Source organism: Acinonyx jubatus, chromosome A3, assembly GCF_027475565.1.
Source record: "Acinonyx jubatus isolate Ajub_Pintada_27869175 chromosome A3, VMU_Ajub_asm_v1.0, whole genome shotgun sequence".
Lineage (NCBI taxonomy): Eukaryota > Metazoa > Chordata > Mammalia > Carnivora > Felidae > Acinonyx > Acinonyx jubatus.
The window spans coordinates 47,128,976-47,154,152 of NC_069388.1; positions in this window are offsets into that span (position 1 = coordinate 47,128,976).

Below are 25,177 nucleotides of genomic sequence, written 5' to 3' on the forward strand. Positions count from 1 at the left end.
GGATTCACTCTGGTTCAGACAACTGTGATTTTTGTGAGTGCATAGAGAATATTTTATTTATCTTTGAATTCACTTCTTCTTCATTCTTAGCACATGGTACTTAAATGTTTGCTAATTAATAAATCCACAAGTAAACGAATGACCTCAAAATGATCATTTAAATTAAAATTCAAAAAGCATGTTTTATAAAACATTTTCATTTAAATGTCTGGTAAAACATTACTTCTTGGTGCCTGTAAATGTACATCCTGCCCATCCATATTAGCACTATTCCTTTCCTCTCTTTCTTGTCTCAAAGCTTCCACAAGGCTATAGGAACATATATGTATCAGCCAGCTTTTGCTGGATAACAAACAACCCCCAAGGTTGGTGCCTGTATAAGTTTCCTTTTGCTGCTGTAACAAATTACCACAAATTTAAATGGTGTAAAGCACCACAGATTTATTCTCTTAGAGTTCTGGAAGTCAGAAGTGCAAAATGAGTCTTACCGGGCCAAAATCCAGGCATTGGCAGGTCTGGTTCCTTCTGGATGCTCCAGAGGAGAATCCATTCCTTGCCTCTTTCAGCTTCTAGGAGATTCTGGCATTCCTTGGTTTGTGGCTGTATCACTCCAACCTCTGTTTCTATCACAACTCTTCCCCTTCTGTTTGAACTTCCTGTGTTCCTCTTCTAAGGACACTGTGATTACATTGTGCCCACGTGGATAATCCAGGATAATTTCCCTATCTTAAGGTCTTTAATTTCATCACATTTACAAAGACCCTTTTCCCTTTATGGAAGGTAATATGTTCACAGGTTCTGGAGATTAGGATGTGAACATCTTTTGCACTTTGGTGGGGGCAGGTAGTACATTATTCAGCCTACTGTGGTGGCTTTGAACAACAGCCATGTACTCTTCTCAGTGTCTGAGCCAAGCTCAGCTGGGCATTTATCTGACCTAGCTGGGCTCCCTCACGTGTCTGCAGTCAGCTGTTGGGTCAGCTGGGGCTGGCTGGCCTAGCAGGGCCTGTTCTGGGACAGCTCATCTCTACTGTGATGGCTTCTCACCCTCCATCAGGCCAGGACTGCATGTTTATTGATCACCATCGTCTCCAAGGACATTAACCTCCCCACTCCCCACAGCACCTTGTATTTATCCTGGTAGCTTTCCCCTCCAAGTCTAAGGCAGCCAGGGCAGGGGTTTGAGGCACTTCACAGTTGAGAATGTAAGACCCATCTTCAACAGCGACACCATGTGGCACGAGGGAGGTATGGCAGCGTCTGCCTTTATTGTCTGTAAGCCCCATGGTAAAGCAAGGACGACTTAGTGGCCTTCCTGCCTTTAAGGCTTTAAGGCAAACAAGGACAATAAATATGTAGTGGCTGAAAAATAAATGGCAAGACCATATTTGCTGCCGCTTGTTGGTCATCCTGGTTATGTGCCCACCTCACAGTTGCTTTCTCCACTGCACACCTTTCTTTTCTTGGTAACTTATTACTATGATATACTTTCGAACTTAAAAGTTGCAAGAACAAGAAACTCCTCCTTTTTTTTCCCCAGATTCATCAGTTAATTACATATTGCCCCGTTCACTTAATCTTTCTCCCTTTTTTGTAAGAGAAAAAGTAGGAGAAATTGTCCTTTGATTTACCACTAAGTTCAGTGTGTTGTTCATAAGAACAAAGAAAATGTCTTTATTCCTATGATGTTATTATCAAAATCAGAACACTTTATCCTGATACAATCCTATTATCTAATGCACAGTCCATATTTAAATCCCATCAATTGTTTCTATAATGTCTTCAACATACTTTTTTTTTTAATTTTTCTTCATTATTTAATTTTGAGAGAAATACAGAGCAGAAGCGGGGGATGGACAGAGAGAGATACAAAATCCAAAGCAGGCTCCCCGCCCCGCTCCCCCCTCCCCGCCCCACTCCCAGCACGGAGTCTGATGTGGGGCTCTAACCCACGAACTGGGAGATCATGACCTAAGCTGAAGTCAGGCGCTTAACCAAATGGGCCATCCAGGCGCCCCCTCAACATACTTTTCTAAATCCGTAATGACTAAAGAGGTAAATTCAGTTTGACAGAATATTATGAGCAATTGAATAACAAGTCAAATCTGTCCACCTCTGTCACCTAGCCATGCAGATAAGCATAGACTTTACTGAGTTACATAGCCAGTTGAAAGAGCCATGGGATTTCAGTGATTATACCATATAATTGACCTGAAGGTAAGTCAAAGAGAAAGATGGTGAACTATTTTTGCAGTACTAAACCTTTCTGCAAGCCTGAAATGCCCCCCGCCAAGGGTCTCCAGGCAACTGGTAAACTTAAGAGAGACACTGTTCCAGAAAAATTCTGCCTGTCCACAGCAACCATGGGACAAGAATGAATAGAGACAAGGCCACACCATGCCAAGAGTATAGGCCTCATGTGTCACTGCCAAATATTTGTTTCAACATAAAAATACTGTCAGGAGAAAGTAGGCAGAGGTGAAGGTGGAAGAGTGGCTGTGCTGTGCTTCTGGGACCCCTCAGGGGCCCCAGAATCGTCCCACTTGAGTCAGGAAATGTGATTTTTCAGCTTTGCCGCCCACAGCAAATCTTATTATTTCCGGTATACATATGAGGTCATTGTTCAAAATAAAAAAGGAGATGAGTGGGGAGGGCCATATTTGGCCAGGATGGTGCTGGCAGGTCTCTCCCATGACATCCCATCAAATATAGTGGGAAAATCCATGCAAAAAATTTATCCCCCCAAGGGTAATGCATACAGAGTGCAGACTGAAATTATACTGATTCAATGGAAAAACCTTTCAGGCCCTGGGGGTCCCAGTTGTTCAATGTCTTATCTCTCTTCCTTCCTAGAATTTCCTCACCAAGATATTCTAATTAAAACCCACACTTAAGGAGCTCAGGTTTGTAGCTCCAGAGTATGGGCTGTGATAAACAGTCGGCAATGTATGGACCCTTTGGTTGATCAATGTTTGATAGACTTTGGGACAAAATAGCATCATTTATGGGCCTAATTTCTTCAAACAGCTTCAGAGTCCCACTGGATTATGATAGTGGATCACATGTAAGAGACACTGCATCTCCAGGGTCTTACACATTCAGTAAGTACTTGTTGACTAATTCCAGAAAAGAAAAAAAAAAAAAATGGATACATTTGAACCATGTATTTCTGATATCTTTAATCAAAAGTTACTAATTTGCCTTAGGAGTTTATAATTACTCCTACAAAATTGGATCTGTCCATCTGTTAGATTATAAAACTTTAGTTTAATGAAAAATATAATAGGAATGCACTGAGCAGTTGCAAAAGGAGATGTACGCACAAGAACTCCTTCTGGGAGACCAAAGGGTAAAGTGTGGTTTATAGAGCAAAGTTGGCCTATTGGCCATACCTAGATTACATACTTTCAACAAGTTTGAGTGTGTATTTGTCATGGTTCTCCAGGGACAGAGAGATTTATTGTGTGGGATTGGCTCATATTGTTTTGGAGACTACCAAATCTTAAGGTCTACAGGGTGAGTCAACAGGATTAAGACCCAAGAAAAGCCAATGTTTCCATTCCACTCCAAAGCAGGGAAATGTTGTTATCTCAGTTTGAAGTCCCTCAGGCAGGAAGAACTTCTCTTACTTGGTGAAGGTCAGCCTTTTTGTTCTATTCAGTCCTTCAACTGCTTAGATGAGGCACTATATTATGGTGGGGGGGTGGGAGGTGGGGGCAATCTTCTTTACTCAATCTATGGATTTGAATGTTAATCTCATCCAAAAATACCTTTGCAGAAATGCCCAGAATCATGTTTGACTAAATATCTGGGCACCCCATGCCCCACTAAAGTTGACACATAAAATTAACCATCATAAAGTTGAACAAAATATTTTTGCTTCATCAAAACCAACTGACTATCAAATATTTAATGAGTACCTACACATGCCCAACACTTGTTGAACACCAGCAGAGCTAAGAGGTTGCATAAGATAGTTTTCTTCACCACATGTTGCTTATAACCTAAGTTGGGAAGATGATATATACATGTAACTTTATGGGTGTCCTGAGGAGGATTTGGTTTCCAATCTGGGCTAATGAAGACTTTCCTGGATTTGAGAGGGGTCTTTCTCCTTTTTTCTGTGCAAAGCCACGGCACCAACTTTTGTTATATGTCAGGATGAAACCCACAATATTTCACAATTTGTATATAATGCTCCCCGGTGAAGCGTTTTTGGGAGATGACTCCCTGTAACTCACACTTGGTTGCAGGATGTTTACTGTAAGTTTTTGTACCGTCCTCATGACTGTGGCCTCATAACCAAGGAGAATCTGAATGTTACATTCCCTTGTGAATCAGAAGAAATTGGTTGCTCACTCCTATATTCAAAGGCAGTCTCTGAAGTGACTGCTTAGAATTGAGGATTTTATGTGCTACTTTATAGAAATCTGAGAAGCTGGTATGGAACAAAATGATACCTCAAGTATCTTCTATTGTAAAAACCTAATCTGCATTTTTTCTTTTTTTAATGTTTATTTATTTATTGAGAGAGAGAGAGGGAGGGAGGGAGAGAGAGAGAGAGAGAGAGAGAGAGAATCCCAAGCAGGTTCCATTCTGTCAATGCAGACCCTGATATGGGGCTTGATCCCAGAACCATGAGATCATGACCTGAGCTGAAATCAAGGGTCAGATGCTTAAATGACTTAGCCACCCAGGTGCTCCTAATCTGCAATTTTCAATAAAATGACATGCTGTCTTTTATTCTCTTTTCTGAAAAGACCCTGCTCTGCTTTTAACTTTACGAGGACTTATTTATTAATAAGGTATGTCCTATTACAAAGAAATAAATGCGATATTGTGATCTCATTCTGGGATAAATCATGCAGGACAATTAAGTCAGATCATATACATTAAGTAGCTCATCTTGCAACTGGTCAGTAATGCATACAACGTTATTCCTGTAAGAAAGCAACATGAGGATTTTTGGGTGGAAGATCACGGCGTAGGAGGATGCTGGGCTCATCACATCCTGCTGATCACTTAGATTCCACCCACAACTGCCTAAATAACCCAGAAAACTGTCAGAAGACTAGCAGAATGGATTCTCTGGAGCCAAGCTTAGACGAGAGGCCCACAGAAGAGGGTAGGAAGGGAGGAGAGGTGGTGCACGTTACACGGACTGGTGGGAGGGAGCTGGGGCAGAGGGGCAGCCCGCCAGCAAAGCAGAGCCCCCGGGGTCTGGCTTGCAAAAGTGGAGGGGCTGGACGGAGTGTGTTCTGACAGCAAGCGAGACTTAACATCTGGAAGGTTATAAGTTAACAGCTCTGCTTGGAGAGCAGGAGGGCTGGAGGACAATGGGAGGGAGAGTTGTTGAGCCCTGGACAGACGACAGAGCTCAGCTTGGCTGGGAACAAAGGCGCTCACCAGCACCATCTCCCTCGCCCACCCCCCAGCCAAAATCCCAAAGGGAACCAGTTCCTGTCAGGGAACTTGCTTGCACCGTGCAAACACCCAACACTGTGCTTCTGTGGATCCATCCCTCCGGAGGAGGGTCTGACTCCCTCCCGGTGCCACAAGCCCCCCCAGCCCCCGGAGTGGATCACCCAAGGAAAAGCAAGCTGAGCCTGGCCCTCCCACCCCTGTGCACCTTGCCTATCCGCCCCAGCTAATACGCCAGATCCCCAGCACCACAAGCCTGGCAGTGTGCAAGTAGCCCAGAGAGGGGCCACGCCACCCCACAGTGAATCCCGCCCCTAGGAGAGGGGAAGAGAAGGTACACACCAGTCTGACTGTGGCACCAGCGATGGGCTAGGGGCAGACATCAGGTCTGACTGTGGCCCCGCCCACCAACGCAAGTTATTGAAGACAGCACAGGGGAAGTGCCCTGTAGTTCTGCACCACTCAGGGACTATCCAAAATGATGAAATGGAAGAATTCCCCTCAAAAGAAACTCCAGGAAGTAGCGACAGCTAACGAACTGATCAAAAACGATTTAAACAATATAACAGAAAGTGAATTTAGAATAATAGTCATAAAATTAATCACTGGGCTTGAAAACAGTATAGAGGACAGCAATAAATCTATTACTACAGAGATCAAGGGACTAAGGAACAGCCAGAAGGAGCTAAAAAATGCCATAAATGAGCTGCAAAATAAAATGGAGGCGACCACAGCTCAGATTGAAGAGGCAGAGGAGAGAATAGGTGAACTAGAAGATAAAATTATGGAAAAAGAAGAAGCTGAGAAAAAGAGAGGTAAAAAAAATCCAGGAGTATGAGGGGGAAATTAGAGAACTAAGTGATACACTAAAGAGAAATAATCTACGCATAATTGGTATTCCAGAGGAGGAAGACAGAGAGAAATGTGCTGAAGGTGTACTTGAAGAAATAATAGCTGAGAAATTCCCTGATCTGGGGAAGGAAAACAGCATTGAAATCCAAGAGACACAGAGAACTTCCTTCAGATGCAACTTGAATCGATCTTCTGCACAATATATCATAGTGAAACTTGCAAAATACAAGGATAAAGAGAAAATTCTGAAAGAAGCTAAGGATAAACGTGCTCTAACATATAAAGGGAGACCAATAAGACTCGTGATGGATCTCTTTACTGAAACTTGGCAGGCCAGAAGGGAATGGCAGAAAATCTTCAATGGGATGAACAGAAAAAATATGCAGCCAAGAATCCTTTATCCAGCAAACTTGTCATTTAGAATAGAAGGAGAGATAAAAGTCTTCCCAAACAAACAAAAACTGAAGGAATTCATCACCACTACACCAGCCCTACAAGAGATCCTAAGGGGGATCCTGCAAGAAAAAGTACCAGAGACATCGCTATAAGCATGAAACCTATAGACATCACAATGACTCTAAACCCATATCTTTCTATAATAACACTGAACGTAAATGGACTAAATGCACCAACCAAAAGACATAGGGTATCAGAATGGATAAAAAAACAAGACTCGTCTATTTGCTGTCTACAAGAGTCTCATTTTAGACCTGAGGACACCTTCAGATTGAAAGTGAGGGGATGGAGAACTATTTATCATACTACTGGAAGTCAAAAGAAAGCTGGAGTAGCCATACTTATATCAGACAAACTAGACTTCAAATTAAAGGCTGTAACAAGAGATGAAGAAGGGCATTATATAATCATTACAGGGTCTATCCATCAGGAAGAGCTAACAATTATAAATGTCTATGTGCCGAATATAAGAGCCCCCAAATATATAAAACAATTACTCACAAACATAAGCAACCTTATTAATAAGAATGTGGTAATTGCAGGGGACTTTAATACTCCACTTACAACAATGGATAGGTCATCTAGACACATGGTCAATAAAGAAACAAGGGCCCTGAATGATACATTGGATCAGATGGACTTGACAGATATATTTAGAACTCTGCATCCCAAAGCAACAGAATATACTTTCTTCTCGAGTGCACATGGAACATTCTCCAAGATAGATCACATACTGGGTCATAAAACAGCCCTTCATAAGTATACAAGAATTGAGATCACACCATGCATACTTTCAGACCACAATGCTATGAAGCTTGAAACCAACCACAGGAAAAAGTCTGGAAAACCTCCAAAAGCATGGAGGTTAAAGAACTCCCTACTAAAGAATAAATGGGTAGGGGCGCCTGGGTGGCGCAGTGGGTTAAGCATCTGACTTCAGCCAGGTCACAACCTCGTGGTCCGGGAGTTTGAGCCCCGCGTCAGTCTCTGGGCTGATGGCTCAGAGCCTGGAGCCTGTTTCCGATTCTGTCTCCCTCTCTCTCTGTCTCTCCCCCGTTCATGCTCTGTCTCTCTCTGTCCCAAAAATAAATAAACGTTGAAAAAAAAAAAAAAAAGAATGAATGGGTCAACCAGCAATTAGAGAAGAAATTAAAAAATATATGGAAACAAATGGAAATGAAAATACAACAATCCAAATGCTCTGGGATGCAGCGAAGGCAGTGCAGAGAGGAAAATACATCGCAATCCAGGCCTATCTCAAGAAGCAAGAAAAGTCCCAATTACCAAATCTAACAGCACACCTAAAGGAAATAGAAGCAGAAGAGCAAAGACACCCTAAACCCAGCAGAAGAAGAAAAACAATAAAGATCAGAGCAGAAATAAACAATATGGAATCTAAAAAAAACTGTAGAGCAGATCAGTGAAACCAAGAGTTGGTTTTTTGAAAAAATAAACAAAATTGATAAACCTCTAGCCAGGCTTCTCAAAAGGAAAAGGGAGATGACCCAAATAGATAAAATCATGAATGAAAATGGAATTATTACAACCAATCCCTCAGAAATACAAGCAATTATCAGGGAATACTATGAAAAAATATATGCCAACAAACTGGACAACCTGGAAGAAATGGACAAATTCCTAAACACCCACACACTTCCAAAACTCAATCAGGAGGAAATAGAAAACTTGAATAGACCCATAAACAGCGAATAAATTGAATCAGTTATCAAAAATATCCCAACAAATAAGAGTCCAGGACCAGATGGCTTCCCGGGGGAGTTCTACCAGACATTTAAAGCAGAGATAATACCTATCCTTCTCAAGCTATTCCAAAAAACAGAAAGGAAAGAAAACTTCCAGACTCATATTATGAAGCCAGTATTACTTTGATTCCTAAACCAGACAGAGATCCAGTAAAAAAAGAGAACTACAGGCCAATATCCCTGATGAATATGGATGCAAAAATTCTCAATAAGATACTAGCAAAACGAATTCAACAGCATATAAAAAGAATTATTCACCATGATCAAGTGGGATTCATTCCTGGGCTGCAGGGCTGGTTCAACATTTGCAAATCAATCAATGTGATACATGACATTAATAAAAGAAAAGATAAGAACCATATGATCCTGTCAATAGATGCAGAAAAGGCCTTTGACAAAATTCAGCACCTTTTCTTAATAAAAACCCTTGAGAAAGTCGGGATAGAAGGAATATACTTAAACATCATAAAAGCCATTTATGAAAAGCCCACAGCTAACATCATCCTCAATGGGGAAAAACTGAGAGCTTTTTCCCTGAGATCAGGAACACGACAGGGATGCCCACTCTCACCGCTGTTGTTTAACATAGTGTTGGAAGCTCTAGCATCAGCAATCAGACAACAAAAGGAAATCAAAGGCATCAAAATTGACAAAGATGAAGTCAAGCTTTCACTTTTTGCAGATGACATGATACTATACATGGAAAATCCGATAGACTCCACCAAAAGTCTGCTAGAATTGATACATGAATTCAGCAAAGTTGCAGGATACAAAATCAATGTACAGAAATCAGTTGCATTCTTATACACTAACAATGAAGCAACAGAAAGACAAATAAAGAAACTTATCCCATTCACAATTGCACCAAGAAGCATAAAATACCTAAGAATAAACCTAACCAAAGATGTAAAAGATCTGTATGCTGAAAACTATAGAAAGCTTATGAAGGAAATTGAAGAAGATATAAAGAAATGGAAAGACATTCCCTGCTCATGGATTGGAAGAATAAATATTGTCAAAATGTCAATACTACCCAAAGCTATCTACACACTCAATGCAATCCCAATCAAAATTGCACCAGCATTCTTCTCGAAATTAGAGCAAGCAATCCTAAAATTCATATGGAACCACAAAAGGCCCCGAATAGCCAAAGTAATTTTGAAGAAGAAGACCAAAGTAGGAGGCATCACAATCCCAGATTTTAGCCTCTACTACAAAGCTGTAATCATCAAGACAGCGTGGTATTGGCACAAAAACAGACACATAGACCAATGGAATAGAATAGAAACCCCAGAACTAGACACACAAACATATGGCCAACTAATCTTTGACAAAGCAGGAAAGAACATCCAATGGAAAAAAGACAGTCTCTTTAACAAATGGTGCTGGAAGAACTGGACAGCAACATGCAGAAGGTTGAAACTAGACCACTTTCTCACACCATTCACAAAAATAAACTCAAAATGGATAAAGGACCTGAATGTGAGACAGGAAACCATCAAAACCCTAGAGGAGAAAGCAGGAAAAGACCTCTCTGACCTCAGCCGTAGCAATCTCTTACTCGACACATCCCCAAAGGCAAGGGAACTAAAAGGAAAAATGAACTATTGGGACCTCATCAAGATAAAAAGCTTCTACACAGCAAAGGAAACAATCAACAAAACTAAAAGGCAACCAATGGAATGGGAAAAGATATTTGCAAATGACATATCGGACAAAGGGCTAGTATCCAAAATCTATAAAGAGTTCACCAAACTCCACACCCGAAAAACAAATAATCCAGTGAAGAAATGGACAGAAAACATGAATAGACACTTCTCTAAAGAAGACATCCAGATGGCCAACAGGCACATGAAAAGATGCTCAATGTCGCTCCTCAGCAGGGAAATACAAATCAAAACCATACTCAGATATCACCTCACAGCCAGTCAGAGTGGCCAAAATGAACAAATCAGGAGACTATAGATGCTGGCGAGGATGTGGAGAAATGGAAACCCTCTTGCACTGTTGGTGGGAATGCAAACTGGTGCGGCCGCTCTGGAAAAAAGTGGGGTTCCTCAAAAAATTAAAAATAGACCTACCCTATGACCCAGCAATAGCACTGCTAGGAGTCTACCCAAGGGATACAGGAGTACTGATGCATAGGGGCACTTGAACCCCAATGTTTATAGCAGCACTCTCAACAATAGCCAAATTATGGAAAGATCCTAAATGTCCATCAACTGATGAATGGATAAAGAAATTGTGGTTTATATACACAATGGAGTACTACGTGGCAATGAGAAAGAATGAAATATGGCCCTTTGTAGCAACATGGATGGAACTGGAGAGAATGATGCTAAGTGAAATAAGCCATACAGAGAAAGACAGATGCCATATGTTTTCACTCTTATGTGGATCCTGAGAAACTTAACAGAAACCCATGGGGGAGGGGAAGGAAAAAAAAAAAAAGAGGTTAGAGTGGGAGACAGCCAAAGCATAAAAGACTCTTAAAAACTGAGAACAAACTGAGGGTTGATGGAGGGTGGGAAGGAGGGGAGGGTGTGTGATGGGTATTGAAGAGGACATCTTTTGGGATGAGCACTGGGTGTTGTATGGAAACCAATTTGACAATAAATTTCATATATTAAAAAAAAAGAATGCAACATTGAGTTATCAGAGAAGGTTGCTTGTGGGAGGTAGAACTTAAACTGATCTTGCAAAGAAATCCAGCAGTGAAGTGAAGTTCCTTGGTTGAGTTCCCCCAAGAGCCACCTCTAGATTTAGGATCCAAGTGCAAGTTTATTTGGAAGGTGAGCCAAGGAGCCCAGGGGAGTGAGAAATTGATTCAGAGAAGGGAAGGCAGCAAATGAAGGATGTCTCATCAAGCAAGATAGCATGTGGGCAACTGGAGTGCAATGATCTTGGGGAGCTCCAGGAGACCATGTAGAGCATACACTTGCCCTGAGATGAGAGAACTGGGGTATTAACACACCCACTTCCTTCAGCTGTTGGTTGAGGGCTGCCCCTGCTGTGTGAATTCCCTGGCACTTTCAGCCTGCCTGTGGGAGGCAGACCTGTGTCAACCAGAGAAAACCTTCAGGCAAGGAACACACAGACAGCTAGAAGACTGATGTGCCCTGAAATATTAATGGTGGGGGGATACGGGCAGTGCAACAACAGGTTCTGCTACAGTGACCTTTACTGCATTTGATCCAATGAAATATTAAATCATGAAATCCAATTAAGTCCTAACATATACAGTATGCTGCTAAGCATACTGTGAAGTAGAAAAGTAAATTAAAAGTTTGAGAAGAGAAAATGCAATACTAAGTTATCAGAGAATTCCCTGGAAGAGGTGGATTTCAAACTGGTATTTGGGGAAAATTCAAGCTGCCTAGCAAGAGCAGAATGTGGTATTGTTGAGCTTGTGGGTCAGTGCTGCCCCCAAGCCTCCTCCAGATGTCCCTATAAACTTTATCAGCCCCTCAAAACCAGAGGCCAAGTAGCTGAGGGGTCGCTACTTCAGGAAGTTATTTCAGAACACTTGTCAGAAGATAACCACATCCCAAAACCCAGGCTGGGCTGGATATTTGGGAAGCAGCTCACACACACAGCCCAAGGGAATGAGAAAGGACTGTAGTATCTGACCACCTATATCCCCCGCAGAGAGTCCCTGTCCCCATCCCGGGAGGAGCAAGCTTAGACAAGGATTTAAAAATCTTGTCCACACACTTAGCAGCAGTGAGTTTTCTGTCACCTTTACTCTTATTCTTATTCTTATTCTTATTCTTATTCTTATTCTTATTCTTATTCTTATTCTTTTATTCTTATTCTTATAATTCTTGCCAGGACTAATAATTGACCCCTGTGTTGGATGCTGCTATTTGCTCCTCTTCTCTTTGCAATGTCATCTCCATCATTCCTTAAAACAAAACCTGTGAGGTGGGTAGTATTCATCCATTACCCAGTCAATGAAAGTAGGAACTACAGCTTTGGGAATATGGGTTCCCTGTGCACAGACACCCAGCTGTGGTGGCAGTTCCAGAATTCCAGCCCATTGCTGTCTGCCAACAAAACCCCCTAAGGTTATGCCATCCTGCCTCCTCCATGCAAAACTGAGCTCCATGTCCGGAGCATGGCCTAGAACTGGGGGAGAGAATTTACTCCCTTCGCTTTTTCCAAATAAATATGTAAGTCAGTAAAGTGATCTGTGGGATCAATTCTGCTAGGAGCTAATAACTAACTTGTCCTAGTAATGGTTTCTTTAGATACCTGCTCCCTTCTCAGGAAGCCAGTTGTCCAAGGTGAATCAGAAGACAGTAGTCACACAGCACACTGGGAGCCAAGTTCTTGCCTCAGGCTGGCTTGGGCAAAAGCCAAGTTCTGTTTCAATTAATTTTCTTCTAACAACAAACCTATTTGCCCCCTAAATCAGAGGTGTTTGTTGTGAGGAAATAGGCTGTATGGGTGAAAACAGGAGCCATTGTGTTAGCACATCAAGCCTTGATTTATACCTGCTTGTGTGGTCAGTCTTGGCCAGGGAGTCAGGGAGCCTTGGCCAGTATGGCCCCCTATCAGAGCTGCTGGAAGGATGCCAGTTTCTCACTTAAGCCCATGTGAGTCAACTATTCCTTTGTGGTGCTAAGCATTCTAACTGACACACTTTTCCATCCTTAGACTTCCTTTTGTTGCCCCACCACCACCATTTTAAGGAATCACCTAGCACCTCTTAGCATCTGGACAGATGAAAATGCAGTCATTTCTTTATTAAACAACCCTTTTTTGCCCCTAATTAAAAAAAAAAAGAAAGAAATGAAGGAATACCCCCAAAGCAGGTACAAATCAAATATTTATACATCTAATCCAATTTTATTAATGCAATTAAAAGGTGAAAATGTTTGTGTCACCTGGGTGGCTCAGTTGGTTAAGTATCTGACTCCTGATTTCAGCTAAGGTCATGATTTAATGGTTTGTGAGTTCCAGCCCCACATCGGGCTCTGCACTGATAGCATGTAGTCTACTTGGGATTCTCTCTCTCTCTCCCTCTCTCTCTGACCCCTCCCCTGCTTGAGCTCGCTCTTTCTCTCTCTCTCAAAATAAATAATCACTAAAAAAATTTTTTTTAAGGTGAAAATGTTCAACTCATATCATGGTGCTTTAGCTGAATTTCTAATTCTGTTGGAGAGAAGTCCTGACACATAACCCTATCCTCTCATCTATCATCTAGAACATTTTATCCCTCCCATTTATTCTTTATACCCCCTTCATCTTTCAAGGGGTTTGTGACAGTTTGTATCACACACACACACACACACACACACACACACACATCAAAATGGTGAAATATACAAAAATAAAAAATAAATCATGTTACCCTTCCTAGACACCCCCCATAAATATAGACAATCAAAACAATGGAAAATGGAAAAACAGTTATGTAGGACATTAAGAATTTTTAATCGTTCTATTAATTATTAATACGCTATTTTAAAATGCAAAGGAGAGTCTTACTATCACATCAACAAGGTAAGGAATTATGAATCTTCATATAGAGACGAGGTAGGGAATTATGAATCTTCATACAGAATTAATGGGAGTAGAAATCTGAAGGGCACCCTTGAGGAGTAAACTGGAAACATTTGATGGTGCTGAAAATTAAGCTTGTCCCATAAGTCAGTCACTTAAGTTCTAGATCATTCATATATCACTTGACATATGTGCACAAGAAAATATGCACGTGGTGTGTGTGTGTGTGTGTGTGTGTGAGAGAGAGAGAGAGAGAGAAAGAGAGAGAGAAGCACTGTTTGCAACAAGTAAAAACTGAAATGATCTAAATATTTACCAATATCAAAATGGATAAATTGTGATATATCACACAGTGGGCCACTTTATGGTGGTTAAACTCAATATGCTGGATGTATATTTTCAAAGAGGATAAATAAGAAAAAAATGGTGCTAAGAGGGAGGGATGATGGGAAGTTATTGCTTAATGGGGACAGAGTTTCCATGAGAGAAGATAAGCTCTGGAGATGGTTGGTGGAGATGGTTGCCCAACACAGTGAATGTAGTTAATGCCAATGAACTGCACACTGAAAAATGGCTAAAATGCCTACATTTATGTTTTGTATATTTTACTGCAATGAAAAAAATATGAAAAGTCATTTGTTAAATAATTTTATATACTTTTCTCTACCTTTGAAATACTTCATAATATAAGTACATACAGACAGAAAAATGACACAGAAATGACCATTAAAATAATATCACTGACCCCACATAATCCTAAAAATATCATTTGGGTAAACAAGCATCTTCCATAGTAAAGATTATTGCAGTGTGCAGCTTTCATGCAGCATGCCATGTTCATGCAGCGTGCTGCATTCATGCAGTGTGCAGTTCATGCAGTGTCACACTCATGCAGTGTGCTGCATTCATGCACTCATGCAGCTCAGCTCTACCACTGCTTCTTTCTACCAACCAGGAAAGGACCCACCAGTGTAGGAAGTGGATGATGGAAGTTGGGTTTGTGAGGCATTGTTCAGAAGACAGATGGCATGGAATAATGGGTCAAGTGGGTGTTCAAAGGGAGCATGAGGGCCCATGGAGGAGGGGGAGGGGATGAACCCACCCAACCTCTCTCCTTTCATACCTGGCCAGTCCTGTGGGTTGTCCTCATCAGAGTTGGGGGACAACTGGCATGTCTTCCTTCGCAGTCAGGCGCATGTAACTCATGTAACCTACCTGGTTCACTGGTCACCAAATGACCCAGGTGATTTTTCTTGACTCTGGGGCTTTCATGAAAGTAGTAAAGACAATGTCTAAAAATGGGATCATGATGAATTCAAGATGTATGGCCATCCTACTTGTAGGAAAAGTTGCTCTGACTTAAGCTTTACCCAAACCATTCTTTAGAATCTCCAGGTGAATGTGCACAGTGGTGGGACACAGCAGAGAGAAGATATCACTGCCATCAGGCCATCAGACCTATAATCCCCAAGCCGAGAGCTGCTGACATGATGCCAGGCACCTGATCTCACACATTACCTCCGAGCTCCACTTCGGCACCATCCACCTTAAGACTTGCTTTCACCCCTGGCTGCAGAAAGGAAACATCTGAGTGATTGATCACAGAAGCAGAAAATGTTCCCTGCTAGGGAAATAGGCACGGGAGGCTGTCCTGTACCTTTCTTGACCCTCAGTGTTGACCTGATATCCTTGCTGGGCAGTTTATACTTTAAACCAGGGTTGGCAAACTTCTTCTGTAAAAAGCAGGTATTAACTATGTCAGGCTTTCTAAGCTATTCAGTCTCTGTTGCAACTAGACAACCCTGCTATTTTGGCTTGAAAGCAAACCTAGGCAAAGTATAAGCAAATGCGTGTCACTGTGTTTCAGTAAAACTGTATTTGTGGAACAATGAACTTTGAATCTCATATAATTTTTGCATTTCATGTAATGTTAATCATGTGAAACCTCAGGTTATGCAAACACAGGTAGCTGGCCAGATTTGTTTCAAGAACCATAGCTTACCAACGGCTGGTCTAAATATCTAGTTTGTTCATTGAAGCTGAAACTACAATATGTGATCACAGCTGCAGTTATCCACAGGGACACCTCTCCTCTGCACCTGCATTGAGTGCCTCATGGATCCTTTCTTCGATCCATGAGGCACATGCTATTATCCCCATTATTCCAAGGAAGAAACTGGGGCACAGACATGATAGGGAACCCAGCATTGGGCACAAGAGGTCTGGTCTCAGCCTCTTCAACATTTCCACTTCCATGGGGAAAATCTGAGGGAGTCCTATTTTAGGATGTGTTAATGCCATCCTCCTTCCACCCAGCATCCTGGAAGGTCTGTCCTATCTTCTTTCTAACACAGTCATGTGTTCAGGGACCCATACAGACCCATAATTTAGCCATAGCATTTTCCCCAATTTGCTCTAATGCTTATGAGAAAAGTTTTCTCTCTCTAGTGTTTATTTCAAAGCTTTTATTTTCCTAGCTGTTGAAACCCCCAGTATTTGCACTGATGGCCAACATTTATCCTGGTGCAGAATGGTGCCCTATAACCCCCTTGAATAGGAACATCACACACCAGATCAGACTGCTAGAACGTGGCTCTGGTTATCAGTAAATCTCCTCAATGCTGGAAACAAAAGCAGATGTCTTGCCCAAGTGCCAGTATTTCTGACCCAGCCTGTCAGCATGAAGCCCCTGGAGGACTCAGGGGGTCTCAGGCTGCTTTTGGAAGTCACAGTGCTTCTTATAATTTAGTCCAAGACCCAAAAAACAATGTGTCCCTTAATGTGTTAGTAGTGGTTTCTGATCTCCAGGAAAGCTGGAGTCTTGGAGGCCTACACTTCATCCAACCTGGGCCAGTCAAGCAACAGTGAGAGTTCCATGGTTTCCCACCTCTCAGGGACCATGAGTATGACACCTATCTGGGTAGCTGGGGATGCTCACTGAGGGTGCATATTTCAAAGAAGTGAAGGTTACTTGGAATCACAGCTGGGTCTAGGGGCCCCACTCTGGACTGGGGCCCTGAGGTCCCTTTGGGCAGCTGAAGCTCCTCCTAAATCTTTGGCCAGACTTTCAGCAAATGACATTCTCATCTTGGGAAACATTTCCGTCTTGCTGCTGTTTGTGAACTATCCAGTGACTTTTACAAGTTTGTTGGGTTCTCCTTTGTTCCACCGCTCTCTGAGAGGCTTCCACACACAGAGCCCCCAAGCCCCCTGCAGCAAATCCAGGAGGAGGCACAAGTGCATAAGGCAGGCAATGACAGCCGTCACTCCAGCCCTCCTGCAGGGAGCTGCCTGGATGGACTTGGCCAGTCTTGATGACATGCAGAGCAGAGCCGCATTTGCCTGGATCCTTGCTCTTTGAACCTCAGGAATGTTCTCCCGGGAGTAACACATGCTGGCTTTGCTGTAGGTGAGACTCCATTGAGCCACCTGGAAAGTATCAAACAAATGGACCTGGGCAGAATACAAACAGGGTTCATGTGACGCACAGGCACACGGTCCCCACCCAGATCCCAGGCTCAACATGAAGGAATGAGAGGGATGCTCTGACCTTGGAAGAAGCAGAGCATCTCCAGGCAAGGATACAGGTTCTGGATACCCCACAGGACCCTAGAATGTCATAAGCACCCTCCTTCGTGCCTTGCCCCTCCCTGCCCTTCCCTATGGACCAGGCCATGAGATCTGCCCACAACTCTGTCAGAGTTAAGGATAACAGTGCTCTGAAATCAACCAAGGGTGCTTGTGGTCCCTGGGCGATAATGTCCTTTAAAAACATATACTACCAGGGGAAGCACCTGGATGGCTCAGTAGTTAAGCATCTGACTCAATTTTGGCTCAGGTCATAATCACATGGTTCCCGGATTCCAGCCTGCATCAGACTCTACACTGACAGCATGGAGGCTGCTTGGGATTCTCTCTCTCCCTCTCTCTCTGCCCCTTCCCTGCGCTTGCTTACGCATGCTCTCTCTCTCTCAAAATAAATAAACTTAAAAAAATAAAAATAGAAAATGTACACTACTGAAATAATCTATGTTTTTGTAGAAAAATTAGAAAATACAGCGAAGTAAAACCAAAAACAGTTTAAAATTATCTAAGATCCCACTTGGCACCACTAATGTTTTGGATGGTTTTCTTTCCTTTTTTCCAGCGTGTTATGTATTATACGTATGCACATGCCTAGTAATATTTTTACACACATAAATTCATTTTGTCATCTATTTTTCTCACCTGGTAATTCATTTTTTTTAGATCAGTACCTGAATGCATTGCAAAAGATTCCAGCTATATAAAAACAAAGAGAGTCCGTCCCTTTCAGCCCACACTACACACTTGTCCATCCCCCACGTGATTTCATGCTCTAGTAAACAAGGTTGCCGCGAACTTCTAAGGCCCAGGGCGTGCACTTGTTTCTCCAGAGCGGGCACAGAAAAGAAGAATCACTGAGTCAAAGTATGTGTATATCCTTCATTTTAATAAATATGCCCAATTGTTCTCAAAATAGTTGTACCAATTTGTCCTCCCGAATGACTGGAACAACTGTTTTCCCACACCTGCTAACATCTGAAATCATTGCACATTTTAATATTTGCCAGCCTAACCGGTGAAAAGTATTATCTCATGGTTGTTTTAGTTTGGATTTCCCTGAATAGTGGTGATGTTTACATTGGCTGGTGCGTTTCCTTTACTGTGAAAAACCTGGTCATATCCTGACTCCCGTGTTGTTAGTCTTTAAAATGATTTTAGGACTTCTTTCTATAGTCTGGTATTAAACCCTTATATGATATATGTGTATATGAGATTTTTCTCCTAGTTTTACCACAGAGGTTTTTAAAATTGTTTTTATGTGATCAAAACTTTCCATATGTTCCATATTAACTTTTGTGGATTGTGCTTCACCCATAAAAACTACAGACTGGTTTTTATATTAACTTCCTTCTCAAAAATAAATTCCAGAAACATTAATTATATAAAAGAGGAATCTAGGTTTTTCGCAAAGGTATATCTAAGTATCTTAAAGAATCCAAATTTCATTACTGAATATACTGAAGCTCCCCCTCACATTTGAAAAGCCACTTTTAACACCTGCTGTTATTACTTGCCTCACTGGTACACATGCTAAAATCACATTCCATTTGCTCTGTTTCTTCAAGACTCATTTCCATTTGCTGAGTCCCATGCCTGTCTTTCGTGGTGCCAATCTGCTCATCTGTGGACCTGAGAATCCCTTTTATCTGCAGGTTTCCTTCACCTTAGCCTAGAGCAGTGGTTGTCTCAAAGTGCTTGTGTAGTTGTGATGCCTCCTCACACTGCTCCCTGCTGGCTGTCAGAGTTCCTGGTGTTCTGCCTCGACTTTCCAGCCCCACTGATATGATCCCGTTGAGAAAGGGGCTTCCAGATTCAGCTACCCAAATAAACCACCAGATCCTCATACCTCTGGGGTCAGAAATTCCAGAGGCTTCCCTCTCCAGTAAGTGTCAGGGCTGTGGGTTCCTCTGCTTCTCCATGAACCTGATTATCTCTGCTTTCTCACTCTCAGAAATCCTTCAGAATTGTTGACCAGGTTTCCCACATGAGGGTTCATTCTTATCTGCCATCTCACTGGATTTTGGATCCCCAATCTTCTACCATGCTTCAAGTTTCTACAGCTCTACACCATCATTTATCTATTTGCAGGAATCCCACATGTGCATCTTCTTACGTGTGATAATCAGTGTTGCACACGTGACTTCTTATTTTTAATTTTATAAATATGAACACCGTTATTCATATATCCTGAAGCACTTGTTATTTCTTAAGATAAATCATGGAAGGAGATTCACTGGTCAAACCACATGACCACCTATATTGTGTATGAGTATATATGCTAACTATCAACCGAGCAGCCACATGTTTACATCCCCACCATCTACAAAGAGAACTCACTTCTCATACCTTCATCACTCAATTAGGACAGACTCTATGCCTGAATGTTTTCTGCCTAAGGAATTTTACTTTGGAATCTAATTAAGGATCCCTGGGCTCTTAGCCTGAATTTGTCCCATGACCTTGCAGTTGAACTTTGATAAATTACTAAGACTCATTTCTGTCATAAAATGGGCTCTGAGCAGATGATAAGGCCTAAATATACATTGCTTACCTTAGTTCTGGCCTTTGCCAAATTCCTACATTGGCCTGAGAGCCTGGTCCTGGCCCTGTCAGACTTCTAGCCTTGGAAGCCCAAGAAGGGCCAGTTTCCTGGGGGTTTCTCTGCCCTCTGCCAGTCCATTATGGATTCATGCCCATAGTGACTCATGCCTTCATGATCATCTGCTTACTTTCATTTTCTCATTAAAATTCCAAACTACCGATATACCTTGTTTTATTGCACTCCATTTTATTGTGCTTCACAAATACTACGATTTTTACAAATTGAAGGTCTGTGGCAATGCTGCATTGAGCAAGTCTATTGGCACCATTTTTCCAACAGCATTTGCTCACTCTGTGTCTCTGTCACATTTTGGTTATTCTCACACATTTCCATTATTATTATATTTGTTATGATGATCTGTGATTCATGATCTTTGATGTTACTCTTGTAATTGTTTCAGGGCACCGCAAATTGTGCCATTTATAAGATGGCAAACTTAATCGATAAATGTTTTTGTTCTGACTTCTCCACTCACTGGCCATTCTTCACCTCTCTCCCCTCCTCAGGCAGGCCTCCCTGTTCCCTCAGACTCAACAATAGTGAAATTAGGTCAAGTAATGACCTTACAATGGCCTCTAAGTGTTCAGATGAAAGGAAGTGTCACATGTCTCTCATTGTAAATCAGAAGCTAGCAATGTTTAAGCTCAGTGAGGAAGGTATATTGAAAGTCACCACAGTCTAAGAACTAGGCTTTTTGTACCAAACAGCTAGCTAACTTGTGAATTAAAAAAAAAAAAGTTCTTGAAAGAAAGTAAAAGTGCTGCTCCAGTGAATACACGAAAGATAAGAAAGCAAAACAGCCTCATTGCTGATATGGAGAATGTTCTAGTGGTCTGGATAGAAGATCAAACCAGCCACAACATTTCTTTAAGCCAAAGCCTGATCCAGAGCAAGACCCTAACTCTCTTCAATTCTAGGAAGGCTGGGAGAGGTGAGGATGTTGCAGAAGAAAAGTTTGTAACTAGCAGAGGTGGTTCATGAACTTTAAGGAGAGAACTTGTATCCATAACAGAAAAGTGCAAGGTGAAGCAGCAGGTGCTGATGTAGAAACTGCAGCAAGTAATCCAGAAGATCTAGCTAGTCAATGAAGATGGCTACACTCAACAACAGATTTCTAATGTAGATGGAAATAGCCTTCAATTGAAGGAAAATGACATCTAGGAATTTCATACTTAGAAAGGAGAAGTCAATGCCTGGCTTCAAAGCTTCAAAGGACAGGCTGACTCTTGTTAGAGTCTAATGCAGCTGGTGACTTCACTTGAAGCCAATGCTCATTTGCCATTCTGAAAATCTTAAAGCCCTTAAGAACTATTACTCTGTCTGTGTTCTATCAATGGAACAACAAAGCCTGAATGACAACACATCTGTTTACAACATGGTTTACTGAGTATTTTAAGCCCATTGTAGAGACTACTGCTCAGAAAAAAAGATTCCTTTCAAATATTACCGCTCATGACAATGCATCTGTTCACCCAAGAGCTCTGATGGAGATATACGGTGTGTTTAATGTTATTTCATGCCTGCTAACACAACATCCATTCTGCAGCCCATAGATTAAGGAGTTATTTTGACTTTCAAGACTTATTAAAGAAACATGCTTTTTAATGCTATAGCTGCCATAAACAGTAATGGATATTGGCAAAGTTAATTAAAATCTTTCTGTAAACCCATCACCATTATAGATACCAGTAAAGAACATTCATGATTTGTAGGAGGAGGTCAAAATTTCAACATGAACAGGTGTTGGAAGAAGTTGATTCCAACCCTCATGGATGACTTTGAGGGGTTCAAGACTCCAATGGAGGAGGTAACTACAAATGTGGTGCAAACAGTAAGAGAACAAGAATCAGAAGTGGAGCCTGAAGATGAGACTGAATTGCTGCAATCTCATGAGAAAACTTGAAAGGACGAGGAGTTGCTTCTTATGGATTAGCAAAGAGTGGTTTCTTGAGATGGCATCTATCTCTTGTGAAGAAACTGTGAAGATTATTGACAACAGAAGATTTAAAACATTACATAAACCTAGCTGATAAAGTAGCAGCAGGGTTTGAGAGGATTGATTCCAATTGTGAGAGAAGTTCTACTGTGGGTAAAATGCTATCAAATAACATTACCTGCTACAGAGAAATAATTCACGGAAGAAAGAGTCAATGGATGTGTCAAACTTCACTGTTGTCTTATTTTAAGACTTTGCCACAACCACCCCAGCCTTCAGCAACCACCACCCTGATCAGTCAGCAGCCATAAGCATGAAGGCAGGACCCTCTACTAGCAAAAAGATTATGACTCACTGAAGGTTCAGATTGTGGTTAGCATTTTTTAAGCTAAAGTATTTTATAGTTAAGTATAAAGTATTTTTAATTAAGGTATGTACATTTTTTTAGATGAAATTCTATTGCACACATAATAAACTATAGTGTAGTGTAAACATAACTTTGATGTGCACTGGGAAACCAAAAATTTCATTTAACTCACTTCTTTGCAATATTTGTTTTATTGCAGTGGTCTGGAACTGAACCTACATCTCTGAGGTGTCCCTGTACTCTGTAAAGTATCACCAACTCTGCATGTGAGGAAATCACATCTTTGAGAAGTTAAGCAACTTACCTGGAGCCAATCCAGGATTTCCACGCAAGTCCAGCTACCTGCAAAGCCCAAACTGTTCTTACCATTGCTGAAAATTTCCTGACAGCAGCTTACATGGATCCCAACCTTCGGTCCCTGACAACTGCCACAGTAGAAGGGACATATACCAAGTAAGGGAAGTGATCAATTCTTTTTTTTTTTTTTAACGTTTATTTATTTTTGAGAGAGAGACAGAACACGACTGGAGAGGGGCAGAGAGAGAGGGAGACACAGAATCTGAAGCAGTCCCCTGGCTCTGAGCTGTCAGCACAGAACCCGACTCAGGGCTCAAACCCATGAACCGTGAGATCATGACCTGAGCTGAAATCAGACACTTAACTGACTGAGCCACCCAGGTGCCCTGGGAAGTGATCAATTCTGATGAACACACACAGCCTCAGAGCTGGCCATCAACTTCTTTCAAATATCCACTCTCAAGAAAACCATTGTAAACTCTATGAAGATGGGGCTGTTCACCATTTTATGGTAAGCCCCCATGCCCAGAATGCATATTAGGGGCACAAAAGTATTCTTTTTAACAAATGAACTGTTAACTCACAAGAGGGGGAGGAAAGGCACATGGAACAAAATTAAGAACATATGCATTTATTCCAAGAAGCATCACACTTTCCATCTAACAGTAAATGCTGGTTTGCCATGTCCCTGGACACCACACCTGCAGGCCACTCCCTACTAACTCAAGGCCTTTTTAGTCAGTGAGCCAAGGTCATAAATATTCTTTCCTTGTGGCCCTAAAGGAGAAGCTTTTGCCATTCTTTTGGGCTTGGGGATGTATAATCTTGGTACAGGTATGTCTAAGGATGGGACCTGAACTATGGGAGCCAGTGAGTTCATATGGGAAGGGTCTGTCTATTGGGAACAAGTGCCTGGGAGTGCATGACTCCAACCAGGGATAGGAAATGAGAGGCCCCAGTGATCATGACCCAGTAAGAATCACCAACAAAATCAACTGTGAAGTCCTATCAAGACCTAGAAGGGCCTCATCCTGCTCACAACAGCACGAAGCAGTGAAAACTTCCCTGCCATCCCCACAGCACCTACTACACAGCCTCACTCTCCTTCCCCAGTCCTGGAGGGTCTGAACTGAAATATGTCTCATGGACAGCTGGATAAAGAGATAGGTATTCAATACCTCACCTCCCAGGGTGGCCAGCCACAGCACACCCTGACAGGAGAGTGACCCTTTGAAAGATTTCAAAGCTTCTAATTGTCACAGTGGCCAGACACAGATGACATTTCTGGCGTAGTGTGCTTAGAAGGCTTCTTTTTATAACCTGAGACCTCCTTCTAGCCCATCCAAGACATTCAAAAGGACATGAAGAGACAGACACAAAGGCACTATGTCTGGCTTGTTCTGGCCACACCTCAGTCACCTGGTCAGAGAATGGCCCCCACTTACAGAGGAAGACTTTGAAAGCATCCACAAATGTCACTTCAGTCCATCACAGTGTGAAGGGTTCCAGGATATTACACAACCATCAATCTCCCTTCACCAAGGTGTCCTTTGAATTTCTGACAATTACAATGTTCAGTGGTAAGTTGTGCCAAATGGAATAGCTATTGATCAAAGGGAAGGAATAAATTGTACTGGGGAAGAGATATGAAATCAGAAGTCTAACTTTGCCAAGTTGTATGGGAAAGTGCATCTCAGAAACACAAATCAGATGTGGTTAGGGGAATCAAAGTGAAAGAAACATAGCACGGAATCTGGGATGATTAAAAATTCTCATTAAGGAATTGGTCTTTAAAGTTCCACTCTGGATTGGATTGGTAGTCAGTTGGGAACATTTTAGCTAGTCTATTTGTTTCTTGTTAAATTTTGTTATCTGTGAAAACAGACACTACTTTTGGCAGAGAAGCATTGCTTGTGGCAATAAATATGTGCTGAACATTTGGGAATCAAATACCATCCCGAATGTCTCAAGAAAGGTCACTGTTTAGAGGTCTCACCCCATAAAATACTTTTATAGCTGCTTAGATGAGGTGATCAGCCTGTAACTAGGAATAAGAAGTAATAGGTTGGTTGACAGACCAGTACCATATAGGTCTCAACGAACTAGAAAGACTGGCCAAGCCCATTAGATAATGTTCACTGGAATTTATCAGTACACAGGAGGAGGGCTTGGAGCAGCAGGAATGAGTCACTTGAAGAAGAGAAAATGTATGTGAGGGAAGGCAGTGGGTCTAGACAAATCTCTGAGCATTCAGAGGGCTCTTTTCTGGAGAGAGATGAACCCTGCATTCACATACTACAGCATGGGGACAATTGGGATTGACAGGTGAGCCTTCATGGAACAACATCCTGTTCACTATAACAAATAACTGGAAGAGTCTGAGCAATCCC